Genomic DNA, 17,099 nt, shown 5'->3' on the forward strand with positions numbered 1-17,099 from the left:
AAAATGTGTTATATTTATATGCATAGGGACCTTTAACGCTTCTGCATTGAATTTAACCAATCATGTGTGCCCTCAGTTCTCTGCCTCTCCCACTTTGTGTTATCCCTTCCATTGACAGACCACTGATACAGAATGTATCTTGTCCTTCAGGCAGCTGAGATTTTTCTTTTTTCCACATGTATTATTTAGACTTTGAATATATGATACATTCTTTATAATAACATTTTTTGAAATATAAGTGTCATTGCAAATGACGTTGGGGCCTCCTGTTAAACACACTGGATTTCCAATCTTTGTGTTTGTGTCATCACAGCTTTGTAATTCTTTGCTGTTTACTTCAGAGATTTGCCACAAACAATTCTGCGAGCGCAACCGTAGGGCAAACAGTCTTTTTCGTTGTTGTTGTTTGATTAGATAACAGTTCAAGGCTTTTTTGTCATGTCCTCGATTTCATTGTTCTTCTTCCAAAGTTTACACAACAAAAAACAGATAAAGCCTGCACATTTCCCAGGATGGCTTTACATTTATGTCGTCGTGGATTGTTTTATATCAGTTTAATCTTTGTTGCAAACTGAATTAGCATAGGAAAGCCTATATATACATACATTTGTCTCCAAACATACTAAAAATATTTTAACATTTCTGTTATTGTCTGCCAAAGTAAAAAAACAACTCCAAATTGCAAGGCATTGTGTCAGTAAGGAATGAGAATTGGTGCTCTTGTTGAAAATGTAATTATTAGGGGTGTGTATTGCCATGAATTTGGCGATACGATATGATTCACGATTTGCATGTCACAATACGGTATGTCCCGATACATCCTAATACTAAACAATACCATATACATCGCGATAAATAGCATTAATTTAAAATGTAACCTTTCAAAGTTCAAAATAGAATGAAATACAATTTATTTATTTTTCTTTAAACTTGTGAAAACAAGGAAATGGTAAATAACTGTAATTCAAGGACCAATATTAAGAACAAGTGGTATGTTTATTAGGCATTACACAATCAGGATTTTTGGGCCGATCACCGATCAGGGAGTTTAAAATAACGATCACCGATCCGATCATATGAATTTAGGTTGTTTTTTTAAGTTAACGACAAAATTCCTTTACTACTACTTAGGGGTGAGAACCTCTGGGTACCTCATGATGCAGTATGATACGATACAAAGCTCACGATAACGATTATCTCACGATCTGACGATACTGTGATTATCGATATATTGGTCAGAAATCAATCTACGACAATCGATGACATAACAAGAAAAAAACAGATTAAGTGAAAAAATTAATTTTTTATTATATATCTCTGAAAGACAGTAAATTGAAAAAGTGTCCTATGAACAGTGACACAATTTTAGTGCAACATTTCTGTAAATAAGTGTCAACATACCTATGTAAATGAATACGTATCTCCAATAGTGCTTTCTGTAAACAAAAAATAGGGTCTTTCTTACCAGTGACACCATTATAGTGCAACATTCCAGTAAACAATATATTGGTTCCTTCAACAAAGAGTGACAAAATTTCTGTGAAGACGCACCTACACATTTTAGTGAAAAAGAATAAAAAAATGTTTTTAAATTTTTTTTAAAAAGCGCGTGCATATCGATAATCGATCTTGCAAAAAAAATATTGCAATACATCGCCGTATCGAGATATTTTCACACTCACACACACATTCACGGAAAGACCGTCATGGCTCTGCTTTTTAAAGGTCCTATTTCATGCAAATCAACTTTTTTGAGCTTTTAATAGGGTTGTAACGATTCACTCAACTCCCGATACGATTCGATTCACGATACTGGGTTCACGATACGATTTTCTCACGATTTATTTTACAAAATGTACACAAATGACTGAAAAATATTCCTTTATTTTTTGGGGGAAAATACTATACTATTTTCCTTTTATTTTTCATTGTCAAAAGAATCCCTTGATAAACTATGCAAAATGATGCAATTTAACTAAAAATAAATCTTGAATGAAATACATAAAGGAATAATACAAATGAAGAAGAAACCTATTAATTTAAATTCTGGTTCTATAGTAAACAGTTCAAAACTGCATAATAGTTCTTTTTCTTTTTAAAAGTGCAACTGAAAATGTATTTTGTGCCTTAACAATTGGACTTTAAAAAAAAACAAAAAAAAAACAGTAATTTTACTGTATTTACGTCAGATATTTGTTTAGACCAGCAGAGGGCGCTGGTAACCCAGTGGTCGGTTGGCATGCAGTTATTCCACCAGTGAAGAAGAGAAGCTATGCTAGCAGACAGATCTAATAGAAAAACGTGACTTTTACAGATATTCACGTAATATTACAGATATTTTTTCGGTGCTAAAGGAGTAAAGAATCATCTATGAGCATGTTTAACAGTAAATGGCGGCCAGAAAGAAAATAGTAGCAGATTCCGCCCGTCACTCCGCTTCTGGAAGAATTAATATATCGCGCCCTCTGCTGTTTAAAAAAAAGTTCTGCGATTCAATTTTCAGAGCATCGATGTGAACCGTGGTACCTATGAATCGACTTTTAACTGCCTTACGATTAATCGTTACATCCCTAGCTTTTAACCTTGTTACAATGTTAATTCCTCATCAAAAACACCCCCAAAGTATTATTGGGCTTCCTTCCTGCATTTCTGAGAAATCCTCAATAATCCTGCTCTCTGAGCAGCTTCTCTGCCCTCTTTTGAAAAGCGAGCGGCTCAAATGCTAGTGACATCACTAGAATTATGAACCGCCCAATGCAGTGTAGGCACCCAGGGAACAGACATCGTATCGCCTTTGACTTGATCTGACGTGTTTGTGACCCAATGCAACACAACGGTTGAGGTGATAAACTTTATTTTCACCTTAAATGCACTATTCCTGTTTTTCATAAAGATTAGGAGGAGAAGAAAGTGAATTAGCAGCTTAAAACTCTGGTGATTTTATGAAGCTGTTGCTGCTTCTGGATGAACACGCAGCGCTTAGACAGACTCACACAATAGCCGCTTAAATATCCATGTGTTTTACTGTAATGTGCAGTTTTTTGGTTGAAAACAATAACAACAGTGTGTGGTTAGCAAAAGAAAATTGCTTTAGTGATCACTGATCTGTCTCAGAGCGAGTCATGCAGGCAAGTCAGTGTATAGACACGCCCTCTCATGTATATGAAAGTCACTTTTCAGAGGCTAAAACTCTGGAAAACTGGTGAGTTTGGGAAAATAAACCTCAAATACTATGATTTTGGAAATGGAGATGGATGAAAAACCAAGGCAAATGTAAATGTGAGCTTCACTCCAGCACTTGAAAACCATTTAATTTAGTCCCTGAACAGCAGCTGTGTCGACTACAAGACAGTGGGAGATGAAGCTGTGGAGGCAGACCACACTGGAACTAGGTGAAGGCTCCATTAGCATTAGCATTAGCGGAGCAAAGACACATTTCCTTACTCTGGCATCGCAAAACCCGCTGTTGCTTATAGTCCATATTTACAGGTGCACAGCGGAGGTGGCGCGCACACAGAAGTCTCTGGTATGAAAGCAAAAGTAAACGGAAGGGAAAAAAAACAAGCACGCGCACACACAGAAACAAACACACACACTAACAGCAGACGCTGCCCCTGCTTTCAGAGCCAGTAGACTGGGAAAGAAGTCCGGTACTCAGCCGCTCCGCTCCAACTGAGAGACATTTTTGCCATTTGCTCATAGGTTTTCACCTTAATGCACAAATGTGAGTGAAATAAAGCTGTCACGTAGAGCAAACAACTTTCCGGTGTAAATGAGATGGATAAAACAATGCAATGGGAGCATCTACAGAAAGTTTCATGAAAGTGTCTATTTGTGTGGTTGCTATACTGGACAAACCCCGGCGCTATTGGTGCGTTTACCAAAGTACACAACCCTATGTTGCTAAAATTTTTAGGCTTAGGTTTAGTCTTAGTCACGTGACCTTAACTGGCCAACGAGGAATGCTGCATACGGTTAGAATGTCGGTATTGTGATTACGGCAACCGTACGAATAGCCACTGCCAAGTTTAATCACGATAATGGCCTCTGTAACATGATGTTTTTTTATTCGGAATCAGTTATTCCAAATCAAAATCATTCGGAAATAAAGTGTTCTGCTTTGTGTTTACATGGAAATAGTAATTGCCAAATTGAGGTTTACATGGAAAACCGATATATTCGGCTTTATTTAATTCTGTTTGGGGGTTGGGAAGGCTCGGATTGGACAGAGGGAGAATGTGACGTATCACGTCTATTGGGAAACACACACAACAAACCTTTTATTGTGCTATAACATAGAATACCACACATTTTTATTTTGATGGTAGTTCTGAAGCAGCAGGTCGACAATAACATATGGTTTTAGTTTGGACCGTGGAGCGGAAGGGAGATGGGAGCTAATCACCGGTAAAAAGCCCAGTAAAACTTCGGAAAACAATCACCGGAAATAAATGGTTGCTCCCTGGTAAAGATAGTAGCTCTAACAACAGGTAAAATATTAAACTGGGTTATATTACAGCCTGTGAGGTCCGTGTGTGTTTAATAAGTCCGTGCGAAAGTCTGCATGTTTATGCTTTTGTCCACTCTTGATTATATCCATGAATTCTAAGGTTCTTATAAATGAATAGTCTCTGCTCTAGTCCGAAGGCCATCTTGGACTATGTCGGTAAATCGCACATGCGCTAAACGACCCAAATTAACTTAAAGCAGATTTTTTCTTACACCCTTAGTAATTATAGACTCAAATGTGGAAATGTGAAAACGATAGAAGATAGAGTTATGATAAAGTATTTGCATTTAGTTGTTTAGTGTTTGTGTCCTTTGCTGAGAAGTAGCTACAATACAGGGAGCACTGGATTGTGATATATTTCATCTACTGTTTATGAAAGGGATCTGAATCCCCAGCTCGTCTGTTATTTACCCTGCACAGCACTGGACCCGTCCCATTGTCGCCTTTGCTTACCCATCATGCATCATGCCAGCCTCGTTGCTCTTCCAAGCCTCTCTTTGGCACGGCCAATTGGATTAGTTTGTGAGTTGATTAGGAGAGGATTGTAACAGATAAGGAAGGTCATAATGTCCTCTTAAAAAAACAAAAACAAGTGAAGTTTGATCAGGGTTTTTTATCTTCCTCCGTCATCAGGCTTCTTTACACTCACTGTGTATGTCAGTGAGTGGTCATGGCTGGCTGACCTCATCTCCAACCCATGTGCAAAAATAGGGACAGGCTTCTGGGATGTGCTGTATGTTTCAGACCCATAAATGTCTGCCGCTAATGCAGACAATCAAGCAAAAGGGAATATGTGATGCATGCACTGCCCCTTTTTTTCTGGTTTAAAGGGTTGATAATGAAATGAAGCTTTGTGTATAGCTGCAGATCACAGTGAAAGGATGTTTCACCTGCAGGCACACAGTGACTAACAACATTTTAAAATGCCTCTTTTGTTCTACAGCAGTGTGCCATAGCATATGCCAAGACCGCATGGTAGTGGTGGTCTTAGTGTGTGTGTGTGTGTGTCTTCCTCCTGTGTGAGGTTGTGCTTAATCTGGGGGAAATACTGACCCAATTAACACTGACAGGGATGAGGGGAGGGGAGGGGAGGTGAGTGTGTGGTGTAAATGAGTGCCCAGTTTTTAAGCCAGTGGTCTTGCACAAGTGTGTGTTGGTCGTGGCTGTGTGCGAGGCGGGAGGGACAACAGGTAGGAGGAGGGAGAGATTTCAACTCCCACCGAGTGGTAATTAGTACTAACAGTCGAACAGATGACTCAGTATTAACAGGCAGCGAAAAACTCTTTTAAAGCTTTTTAACAGAGGCTGTCAAACACATTTTTGTTCAGGGGCCAGATACGGAGCCGTTTATCTTAAGTGGGCTGCAGATTTTAGGTGGGAAAATGACTAATTAAATCATCATTTTAAATAGTTTGCACTTCCACGTATAAATGAATTATAAGATACTGATAATATCAAAGCAACACGTGGCAGATATTTTTAATTACTTGGATTTTTTGACCCATTTTTATAAAATTTGGGGAAATTTTGTGCAATGTTTTAAAGAAAATTGCAGGATTTGGGAAACATTTTGAGTTCTTTTAACAATTTGAGGATAAAAATGACATGGAGATATCTAGCTAAGATATTTACAAATGAATTAGTTGGTCCGACTACAACATTATGTTTTGAAAACTATTTAAAAACTAAAGACTCTGTAGAGCACAAAGATGGAATGAATGAGTGATACACACTTTTTGAATAATCTCATTTTGTAAATAAGTGGAAAGAAACTGTATTTAATGTAATAGTTTTCCACCTTTTTTGGATCGTGACCCCATTTTGATATCAAGAATTTCTGGTGACCCCAAAGACATATTTTTTTCTAGAATTATATTATTATTATTATTATTAGAATTTTTTACTGCATTTTAGTTTAACTAGATTCAAATTTCACATAGTGAAAGTATAGAAATACAGTTGTTTTAGATTATGTGTTTTCAATTAAAAATAATAATTAAAACATTTCTTAAATCTATTTTATTTTTTCTGAAATTTCAGGCGACACCACATGGGGTCCCGACCCCAAGGTTGAAAAACACTGATTTTAGTGGTTCCTGAATAGACTTTTTTTCTATAGTTTTGATCATTTCCGGTCGTCTCACGCCTGGGGTGGGAACAAGACGGACACTTTATTTGTTAATTTTCCACTCTCTCTCTCCCCCCTGTAGTGCCATCATGTACCCCGAGAGGTACATGTACCCCCATTTGAGAAACACTGCTCTAAAGGGCCTGATTTGGCACCCGGGCCTTGAGTTTGACGCACATGCTTTGTCGTATTTTACTCATTTATTGTTAGTATGTGAGGCTTTAATGCATGAGCTGTAGAAAGAACATCTTTATAAGCACTGGTGGACAAATTATTATTAATGTATTTTAGTGACTGTGTTATGGTGTTTTCTTCTGATTTGTGTACTCTGCAGTGCATGGAACAGTCCTATGAAAAGATAGGGATGACATTTCACTCTGCTTCCCATCTTGACATCACTCTTTCTCGTATTTCAACAAATAAAAATAAATAAATAAAAAATGCTATTTTTTTTCTCTGGCTTTTCCAGTCTGTCATCTCGCTCCATTTCCCGTCAGTCTTTCTCTTGTGAATTGTCGATCCAGAATGGTACCCCGTGTTGGAGCCTGACTAAGAAAGTAAAAGGAAAGAATTTCATTTTGAAAGTTAATGTCAAAATGTCAAAGTGACAGACATTACTTCAAGTGTTTGGAAATAACTCATTTTTATTTATAATAATTTTGGATTATTATTATTTTACAGTTTTCATGAATTCGGGGAAAAACTGTAATAGCATTGTATGGTTGATGATATCATATACTGTTTATTTTTGAACAAATGCAATAAAACAAGAAACATGACAATAAACAAAAGATGTGGTGCAGATGGCTTCCCTCCAGAAAAAAAGAAAAAACAAAACAATAATGACATATTACTGCATACGCATATTTTTTGTGTTCGAAAGGGAGTGGGTGGAAGTATAAACTTGATATGATACAAGTATAAACTTGGTTTGATACTGAATTGCTTGATTGATTTGAGAAGAAATATCAGATAAGGCAAATAAAAAAAATAATAGAAACATTACAATTATTTAACAATTACAAATAAACGTTACAGAAAAGTAAAATTCCCATCCCAAAATATGATAAAACTTAATTTTGTTAATAAATGTACAATTTTTGTATTATTGTTTTCATTACAGCTCAGAAAACCTTTCTTCCTGTTGTCTTGGCTGGAGAAAAGAGAGTTCCCTTTAACCATACTAGTAAAGTCTGCTTTTATCCATTCTCTCTCTTTTCATTTCTTTAATCCTCGGAGATTTTGAACGTGAACGTCACCACCTGAGCCTTGGGTATTTATAGCAGCCCATGGTGGACACACAGCTGTGGATCAGATGGTAGATAGATAGGTATACTGGGATCTTGTCTAATCTTAAGGTTCGTCCTTACCCGACTTCAATGGACCATATGTCAGAGTAATGTGGAGCAAGACATTATAAACCCCTAGCTGCTCAGAACACAGTGTATGTATGCGTGATAATGTTAGCCAAAGTTCACCTCGTAGTGTGCATCACAAGGATTTTCAAACAAATACATAAACCCATTTGATTCTTGGTGCGCAACTGAGGTTGATATTTTAGCATTGTTTTATTACACGCCTCCAGAAATAACACTTTAACCTACCGTTTAAACAGCCATTTACAGTATGCACAAGAGTAAACTGTTTCAAAACTGCCCACAGGCTTCTATTTGTTTTGATGGAAGTTACACAGTGCTTCCAATAAGAGTAGTTAAGTCACTTTAAAGAGTATAACTGCAAAATCACATTATTTTACTGAAAGGAAATGTATTTCCAAAGTTTTTCAATTTGGCATATTTTGTTTTAAAAATGTAGGAGTGACTGCTTTCTATGGGTTGAAACTAGTGGTGCACCAAAATTTCGGCCACCGAAAATCTTCGGCATTAGCGGCTAATCACACCGTTTTTTTTCACTGGTGGTTTATGTTTTTGAGATGAGAAAAAGGAGCGCAGATCCTCGCTTCAGCAGGCGAAACTCTCCGAGTTGGATGTGTCGCTGGTGGGCGGTGCTTCGCTTCAGATGCGTATATGAAGCGAATGGGGCCATTTTTTAATTCTGCAACACATGCGGAACGTTTCGTGCGGCAGATCCGTCCGGTGCCGCAAAAGACCAAAATAAAAGTATCAAGACACAAAAAAACTGGTGAAAAGATAATAATATACCACTTAAAATGGATAGAAAACCTACTGATGGTTCAATAGCAAGGTTAACAGCCTGTTCTCAACAATTTTCACCATGTTTCTTCTTCATAAATCAGGATGTGGGGAACAAGAACCACAGTCTTTCTGCTAACACTGCTCCATTTGGTCCATGTCTGTGAGCTTTCTTAATGTACATAGAAAAGAAAAAGGATGATGTCGTATAGCTTTATCCTAACTTTTTATTACTGTTGCTCGTGTTTGATTTGATCGTACAGACTTTAAACAATAATTGTTAGGTTTTCTTTTCTGTGTTTTTGTCCTTTCATTATTCAACTGTCCCTTTGTAAAGTGTGATCTCTTTGTTCCATTTGAGGTGTGAAGGACTCTCATTAAAATACAAAAACCCACAAAGGTGCTGTTACCAGTTAACGGAAATCCAGACTCATAATTCAAACAAAACGGGATTTTCTTTGATTTTGGGGGCTAAACAATCACTCATTTCACTCTGAAGTCACAAGGTGTCAACCACAGGATCCACAGTTTTCTTAGATCAGCACAGGTTGTCCTAATTTGCTGCACATTTGCAGATCAAGATTTGTGTTTAAATGCATTTATGCAACCCTGAGGTCAAAACTGTGTTTTGTATAGCTGCTGTTGCTCACTTCTTTTTGTCAAATGCTCGTGTTGCTCAGAAATGCCAGCAGCAGTCATTATTTTGTCACTTTTTCTCCCATTTTTCTTTTTTTTCTTTTTCTGCAGGCAGCGAACATTTGGCTGACTTTCCAGACTGTTGAAAACTGGAATAAAAAGATAGTGGGAGTTCACTGAAATTCACAGCCTCATCGTTTCTGTCAAAAAAGACGTACATACAAGAATCAAACATACAAAGGCGTGTTTTTCTATCATTTGTGGCTATGAGACAGTCACATGGTATGTTAGGATTAGAGTAAAATAGGACGAATGAAAAATAAAAGTTGTTTAACAGGCTTCAGAGCCAGATGTTCCTCTTACTACTGAGGGGGGATTATGAAAGAATCAAAGTCCTGGCAGCAGCTTAATTCTTGACATCGTCTGCTTCATATCATTTTTATGTGAGATTCTGCAGGTGTGGGTCATCTGCAGCATAGATTTTAGAGTTCATATTAAAATGATATAAAATATGAAAGTTGATAGTAGACATAGGTCAATAAAATGAAGATCATTTGCCTGGAAAAATATGTAAAATGTTGAAATTACTTGTTAATAGTTTGTTCTGCTCCCCACACACTCAGGGGCGGATTCACTAAGATCTGAAATAAAGGGTGCGTCCCTAAATCCTTTGGTGATGCAGTTTCCTCACCTGCTGCAAGGAATTCACTAAGATTGCAGCAATGATTAGTGCACGTGCAGAAGTGGTGGAGCCCGCCCTATTTAAATGAGCGTTTTGCTCGTTCAATGTGGAAACGTGAGTGCACAGAAGCACACAATGACGTTTGAGGAAGTTAAATTGGAGACAGATGGACTTCTCTCTTACAAACTAAATAAACAAATAAAAAAATAAATAAAATAAATAGAAAATAAACTTCATGATAATTTAATGTGGCTGCTCCGTCAGGTCCTGTAACTTTGCTCTGATCAGTCCATGAAAAATAGGCAGATTTGGACAGAAACCGTCCTATTGATCTGTTGATGCCATTGATCTGAGTTAATGCAGCAACACAGTCTGTCAATCAGTCTGCACCATTTGAAGATGATCTACTGACCATCATCCAGCAGGTCTGACCTCCTGAGTAGCACTGTATCACCACACTCTCCTATGTGAACATTGTGCCATCTGATCAGCTGATTCTATCCTGATGCTCCTTCCATCAATGCGACACCAGAATTTGACGATCAAAACATCACTGAAGCGGTGCGTCCGTAGCGTGCACATCATATTAATGTGATCGGCTGTAGTGTCTTAATTTGCCGATCCGATCAATGACGCCATTGTCATGATGAAACTTTCTGTAGATGCTCCCATTGCATTGTTTAATCATCTCATTTACACTGAATAGTTGTTTGCTCTACGTGACACAGCTTTATTTTACTCACATTAGTGCACAAAAGTGAAAACCTATGAGCAAACGACAAAAATGTCAATCGGTTGGAGGAGAGCGACTGAGCACCGGACTTCTTTCCCAGTGTACTGGCTCTGAAAGCAGGGGCAGCGTCTGCTGTTAGTGTCCGTGTGTGTGTGTGTGTGTGTGTTTGCATGCGTGTGCGCGCTTATTTGTTTATTCAGCCCGAGCATGTAAAAAGTGGAGCAATGCACTCCTCTTTATTTTCGCTTTCATACCGGACACTTCTGACACTGAAGCATGTGTGTGTGCGCCCCACCTCCGCTGTGCACCTGTGAATACGGACTATAAGCAACAGCGTGTTTTGCGATGCCACAGTAAGGAAATATGACTTTGTTCTTCTAACGCTAGTGGATGCTTCACGTAGTTCCAGTGTGGTCTGCCTCCACAGCTTCATCTCCAACTTTCTTGTATTCGACACAGCTGCTGTTCAGGGACTATTGTCCTAGGAAGTGGGAGGACGTGCTCGGAGAGGACGCTGGCGCTGACTATTCGCCGCTTCTCTGTAGAATCCGTCCTCCCCTGACATTTTTGGATTTCAATACGTGGAGTGGCATCACTGTGGAGTCTGGGGATTATCGCCGCCTGCATGGCCGCCGTCATCAGTCTCTGCTCGCCGGCTCTATGGCTAACTGCTAGCGCCGGTGTTTCTCCGCAAATCGTGAGGTCCGAAGGCCTAGCGCGGATCCGGGGCCTCTTCAACACCCGAGCTCAAGTGCAAATGGGTCTGCCATGCAGGCCTCGCCACATCCACCTGGGATCCGGCCGCCGGTTCACTGTGAACAGACACGGCGGTTGCGGCTCCATCGCGTCCCTCTGGTCTCCAGCACGTCCCGTCGCACAGCAGTCACGTCATCACCAGCTACGTCATCAGAACGCCGCCGCCCCAGGTACAGTTAACAGAAAACCCGGAGTGGATTTCACTCTCCTCCGCTCACTAAAAAAAAAAAACTGGACTCAAAAACACATCTCACACTACAACAACTAAACGTTCAATCTCTGTCAAATAAATCTGGACTTATGCATGACCACATCTTAGATAAAGACATAGACATTATGTGCCTCTCTAAGACCTGGCAACAGCCTGGGGTCTACTCAGTCCTCAATGAGGCATGCCCCCCTGGGTACTCGTTCCTGGAAAAGGCCCGCACAACCGGACGTGGTGGGGGGCTTGCTGTAATATTCCGCGAAAATATTCACCTTTCTCCTCTGCCTGTGCCCAATGTCACTTCATTTGAAAGCTTGGTCCTTCAATGCAAACATCCCCTCTCAGCAACTATAGCCCTCATTTATTGCCCCCCCAAATCCCAACCAACCTTCATCTCAGACATACATGATTTTCTCATCTCCCTATGCACATCACACAAAAACATCCTGGTTATTGGGGATTTCAATATACACATGGACTCTCACACCTCCCGACAAACATCTGATTTTAAACAGGTCCTGGATTGCCTCAACCTACAGGAGCTTGTTGATGGACCCACACACAATAAGGGCCATATACTGGACTTGATCATCACAGACTCCATCCCTCTCACAGATCTCCACATTCATGACATTGGCGTTTCAGACCACCAGGCAGTGACAATCAAAGTCCCCTTATCATCTCATCTCACCAAACCAAAACGGCAAATGACATACAGGAACACCAAGAACATTGACTCCACCTCCTTCACCCAGCACCTTCAGCTTCTTTCACCCCCTCTGTACTCATCAGTCAGCGATCTTATGGACTACTACAACAACAACCTCAGCTCCATCCTGGACATTCATGCCCCACAAAAAACCCGGACTGTCACTTTCACCCGTTCAGCTCCCTGGTTCACAGTCAAACTCAGGGCCATGAAAAGGTTGGGCCGCGCCCTGGAGCGAGCCAGCAAAACATCTAGCCTGACGGTGCATAAGTTGGCCTACCGGGAACATCAACACACATACGCAAAAGCCCTCTCCACCGCCAGGTCTGAACACTATTCAACAGTCATCAATAACAACCCAGGAAACTCAAAAAAAACTATTTTCCACTGTCAGCTATCTCCTCAAACCACAGATCCCATCACATCACACACCTACAGCAATAAACTGCAACATTTTCCTTGATAGTTTTACATCCAAAATTGACAATATCCGCTCATCTCTCGCACCTCTTCAAAATTCCATCCATGACATCTCGACCACTCCCATTAAACAACATCTCACACACTTCATACCCACAACGCAGCAGGAGGTCGAGAAGATTGTCTGCACCTCAAAATCATCCACCTGCTCCCTGGATCCCATTCCCTCTCCTCTGCTCAAAAGTCACAACCAAATCATTAGCCCCCTCATAACAAAAATCATCAATCTCTCCCTGAAAACTGGCAACGTCCCACTTTCCCTCAAAACAGCTTTAATCAAACCACTCCTGAAAAAACCTCCTCTTGACCCTGAAAACTTATCAAATTACCGTCCCATCTCCAACCTCCCATTCATATCCAAAATCCTGGAAAAAGTCGTTTCCTCTCAGCTCCACAATCACCTCAAAACTAACAGCCTACATGAAAAATTCCAATCTGGTTTCCGCCCCTCCCACAGTACAGAAACAGCGCTCATCAGAGTCACAAATGACCTGCAGATGACCTCAGACTCCGGTTCCACATCCCTCCTCATTCTTCTCGACCTCTCTACTGCCTTTGACACCATCGACCACAACATCTTTCTCCACCGTCTCCAGCACATTGGCCTCTCTGACACCGTCCTTCACTGGTTCCGTTCCTACCTCACTGACAGGACCGAGTACGTGGTCCTGGGGAATGCTAACTCCCGCCCCCACACTGTCACTTGTGGGGTCCCCCAGGGCTCCGTGCTCGGCCCCACCCTCTTCACTATTTACATGCTTCCCCTCGGGTGTGTCGTCGGCAGGCACGGAATTAACTTCCACTGCTACGCTGATGATACACAACTCTACCTCAAGGTCTCCCCCTCTGGGTCCCCCTCTGCCACCCTCACTTGTCTCAGCTCCTGCCTGGAGGAGATAAACGCATGGATGAGACAAAACTGGTGATATCAGAGGGAATACTGGGAACAAACTAAAAGAAAAATGATGTCAAGCGAAACACTGTCCTCCCTGAAGGAATGAAGTAAAACATCTCGTCTACGGAACTCCACATCCCACAATGCAATGTGTAAAACTTGTCCAACATTGTTATTAAAGTGAGTCTTTCCAGTTGAGATCAAAACAAACTTTTGAAGGGCATTTTCAATCTTATCGATTTATGAGGCCTACACTATGTCTTTATCTGATAGAATAATGATCGTCCCTTGAATTTTTATATTTAAAAACACTTTTATAAATTCCTTTTTTTGAAAAAGTTTGATTATATACAGTGGGGCAAAGTATTTGGCATCTACAAACAACGTCAAGCAAGAATTCTGGCTCCCACAGACGACTTCTATCCTCCACCCATTACCTGTATGAACTCGTTATTTGTATAAAAGACACCTGTCCACATCTTACAATAGTCAGACTCCAACCTCCACCATGGCCAAGATATTTCTAACTGTTCATTTTTTAACTGATTAGTGAGTTATTATAGTTTACCTTAACTGTCTGGGCTGCAATTAACAGGAACACGCAATATATTATCTACTACATTTAAGAAGAAATGTGTTGATAAATGACATCCTGTGCATAATAAACCAATCACTCACTTCTCCATTAGCTGCACTATTCTGCTGCTACCGAGTGCTTTGCCTGATCAAACGTCCTACATGGATGAAGATTGTCTTTGCATTCTAATTAAAATAAGCTGATAACTGCTTTAGACTTGTTAAGCAAGACCACTAATTAGATAACGAATAGAGACTTGACGCAGGTTAGTTTTAAACTACTGATAATGTGTTTGCTGTAAAATGCAAAACAGGACCGTTTTACATCTAAATGTGAGATGCTGTTTGCGTACAGACTAGTATGTCGCCTTTTCGCACCCATAGCCATCTTGTCATCTGACCTCACAAATTGGATTTCCTGAATTCATCCTGCGGTCATTTTCTATAGTATTTGGTCGTGTTGCCTGGAGTCTCTTCTGGAACATTTGTTTTCTCATGGCTCTGCAATAAAAGCCAAAGACCAAGAAGCAAGCTCACTAGTCTCTCGACTTCATAATTTGTTCGTGTTTGCGTGGCCTTTAAAGGGCTTCACTGCAATTGTTTATCAAAAGCAGATGTGCTTTAGATCAAAAGGAACATCCTTAAGGTGGAAAACTGCCACTAAAAATTGCATCCGATAGTGCAACCATAACATCATGGAAAGTAGTAAACAGTACATCTACTGACAATGAGCCAATAAAAATAGTATATACAAGTATAGTATATTAAAGATAGGAATGGACTGGAGGTTTTTTTCTTAAAGCTACTTCCCACAATAATTTAATATTAGATAAAATCATAGCGTATGCCTCATAGATCAATGAATTGAATGTCATTTACTCCAAAAAGAGAGGAAAAAGGTGGCAATTGCCGCTTGAAAGTTTGTTTTTATCTCCAAAATAAATGCTTCTTTTGTTGACATTTTCGTGCATTGCATCGTCGGATGTGGAGTCCCGTAAAACAGATGCAAAGAAGTATTTTTACTTGATTCTTAACATGATTTCTTGTTGTTTGTTCCTGGTATTCATTGTGATATCAGAATGAAGTAAAATAGGGTGACCATATTTTGACGTTCAAAAAAGAGGACACCTGGGCCGACCATACTCCAAGTACTCAACTTTTTCTTTTTTTTTTTTTTTTTTTGGTAACGTTTTCTTTAATCTATCTGGTAACAGCAAAATACGATATACTGTAGTAAATAAGTTGTTATTGTCCATAAGGTTTAAAAATCAATTTCTCTTTCTATAACAAAGACTTTAAAAAATGACTGGTCAATCACCTTTATTATGCATTTTAATAAAATCTCGTACTTACCTTCTTAAAATCCCTTAATCATTGAAACAATGAGAAACATCTAGAAATGAAAAAAATGAAAGAAAAAGTCAAAGCTTACAGAACATTAAATAATCATTAAATATACACTTCAATAAATAACTGTGAAGGTATGCATCACATCATCCCATTCTGACTCTGAGCTTTATTCTGAGGTGATGAGGTGTAGAACAGATGTTGGAAAATGTACCTTAACTTTCTACATTCTAAGTTTCTCCCAGTGGCTTTTTCGTTTTCAAATCTCTCTCTGAACCTCCAGGGATGTTTTATCATCCAAGAGGATCTTTCTGCCAATATTTTTTAATAAAATCCACCAGTATTTGGTCTCTTTCAATCCATCTGGGACTTTAGTTTCCCTTATCTTTTCCTGGTGTGCGATGATTTCATCAAAACAAAGTGGCATTTTTAATGATTCATAACATGTGTAAAATGACCGTAATGACATGATACTGGCCGTAAATGGCAACACATTAGCTTTCAGGTACGGTTATTTAGATTATAAAGTGTCTATTTGAACGGTTAGCGTACGAACTTTAGCGAAAGTGTTTATTTGTAAGGTTGGCATACGGACAACCCCCGGTGCTATTGGTACGTTTATCGAAGTACACATACGTAGCGTTTGGGTTTGGGTTAGAGTTAGGTTATAACCCTATATCGCAACATTTTTTTAGGATTAGGTTTCCTGTTTGGTTTAGTCTTAGTCACGTGACCTAAACTGGCCTAAGTTGGCCAATGAGGGGCGCTGCGTACTGATAGAATGTCGGTATATTGATAGGGCAACCGTACAGGAAGCCTTTAAATCAACACGTTCCTTTAGATGTTTTCAGGGTCCCTGGGAAACCTGGACATTTTGATGAGTTTTAGTCAGACGGTCTGGACAAGACGTGAAAAGAAGACATGTCTGGGTAAATCCATTAGTTTGGTCACCCCAAGTAAAAAAAAAAAAAAAAAAACTAAATTTAAAGCGGCAATTTTTACCTTTTAGTTTTTTTTTTGCAGTAAAATGATGTTTGATTCATTGATTTATGAAGCATACACTATGATTGTATCTAAGAAAAAATTATCGTGGGCAGCAGCTTTAACATATATTCCAAATCGAACCCCTAAATGTAATTTAATTTGTACAAATCTAATTAAAATATTACTGTCGTAGTAAAAAGGGAATTCATAATCCCTGTGTTGTCATTAGGGCTGTAGTACATTCTAATCCCCCATCAACACAATCAAACTATGCTTGGATTAAAGCAATATCTCCATTAGCT

General features: G+C 39.4%; 1 protein-coding gene across 2 annotated transcripts in view; it reads left to right on the forward strand.

The window, feature by feature from the left end:
- LOC114474663 (roundabout homolog 2) overlaps window positions 1–17,099 on the forward strand; it is a 100,581-nt gene that overhangs the window by 20,392 nt on the left and 63,090 nt on the right. The window lies entirely within an intron of this gene.

The sequence above is a fragment of the Gouania willdenowi genome, chromosome 13 (genome assembly GCF_900634775.1).
Source record: "Gouania willdenowi chromosome 13, fGouWil2.1, whole genome shotgun sequence".
Classification (NCBI taxonomy): Eukaryota; Metazoa; Chordata; class Actinopteri; order Blenniiformes; family Gobiesocidae; genus Gouania; species Gouania willdenowi.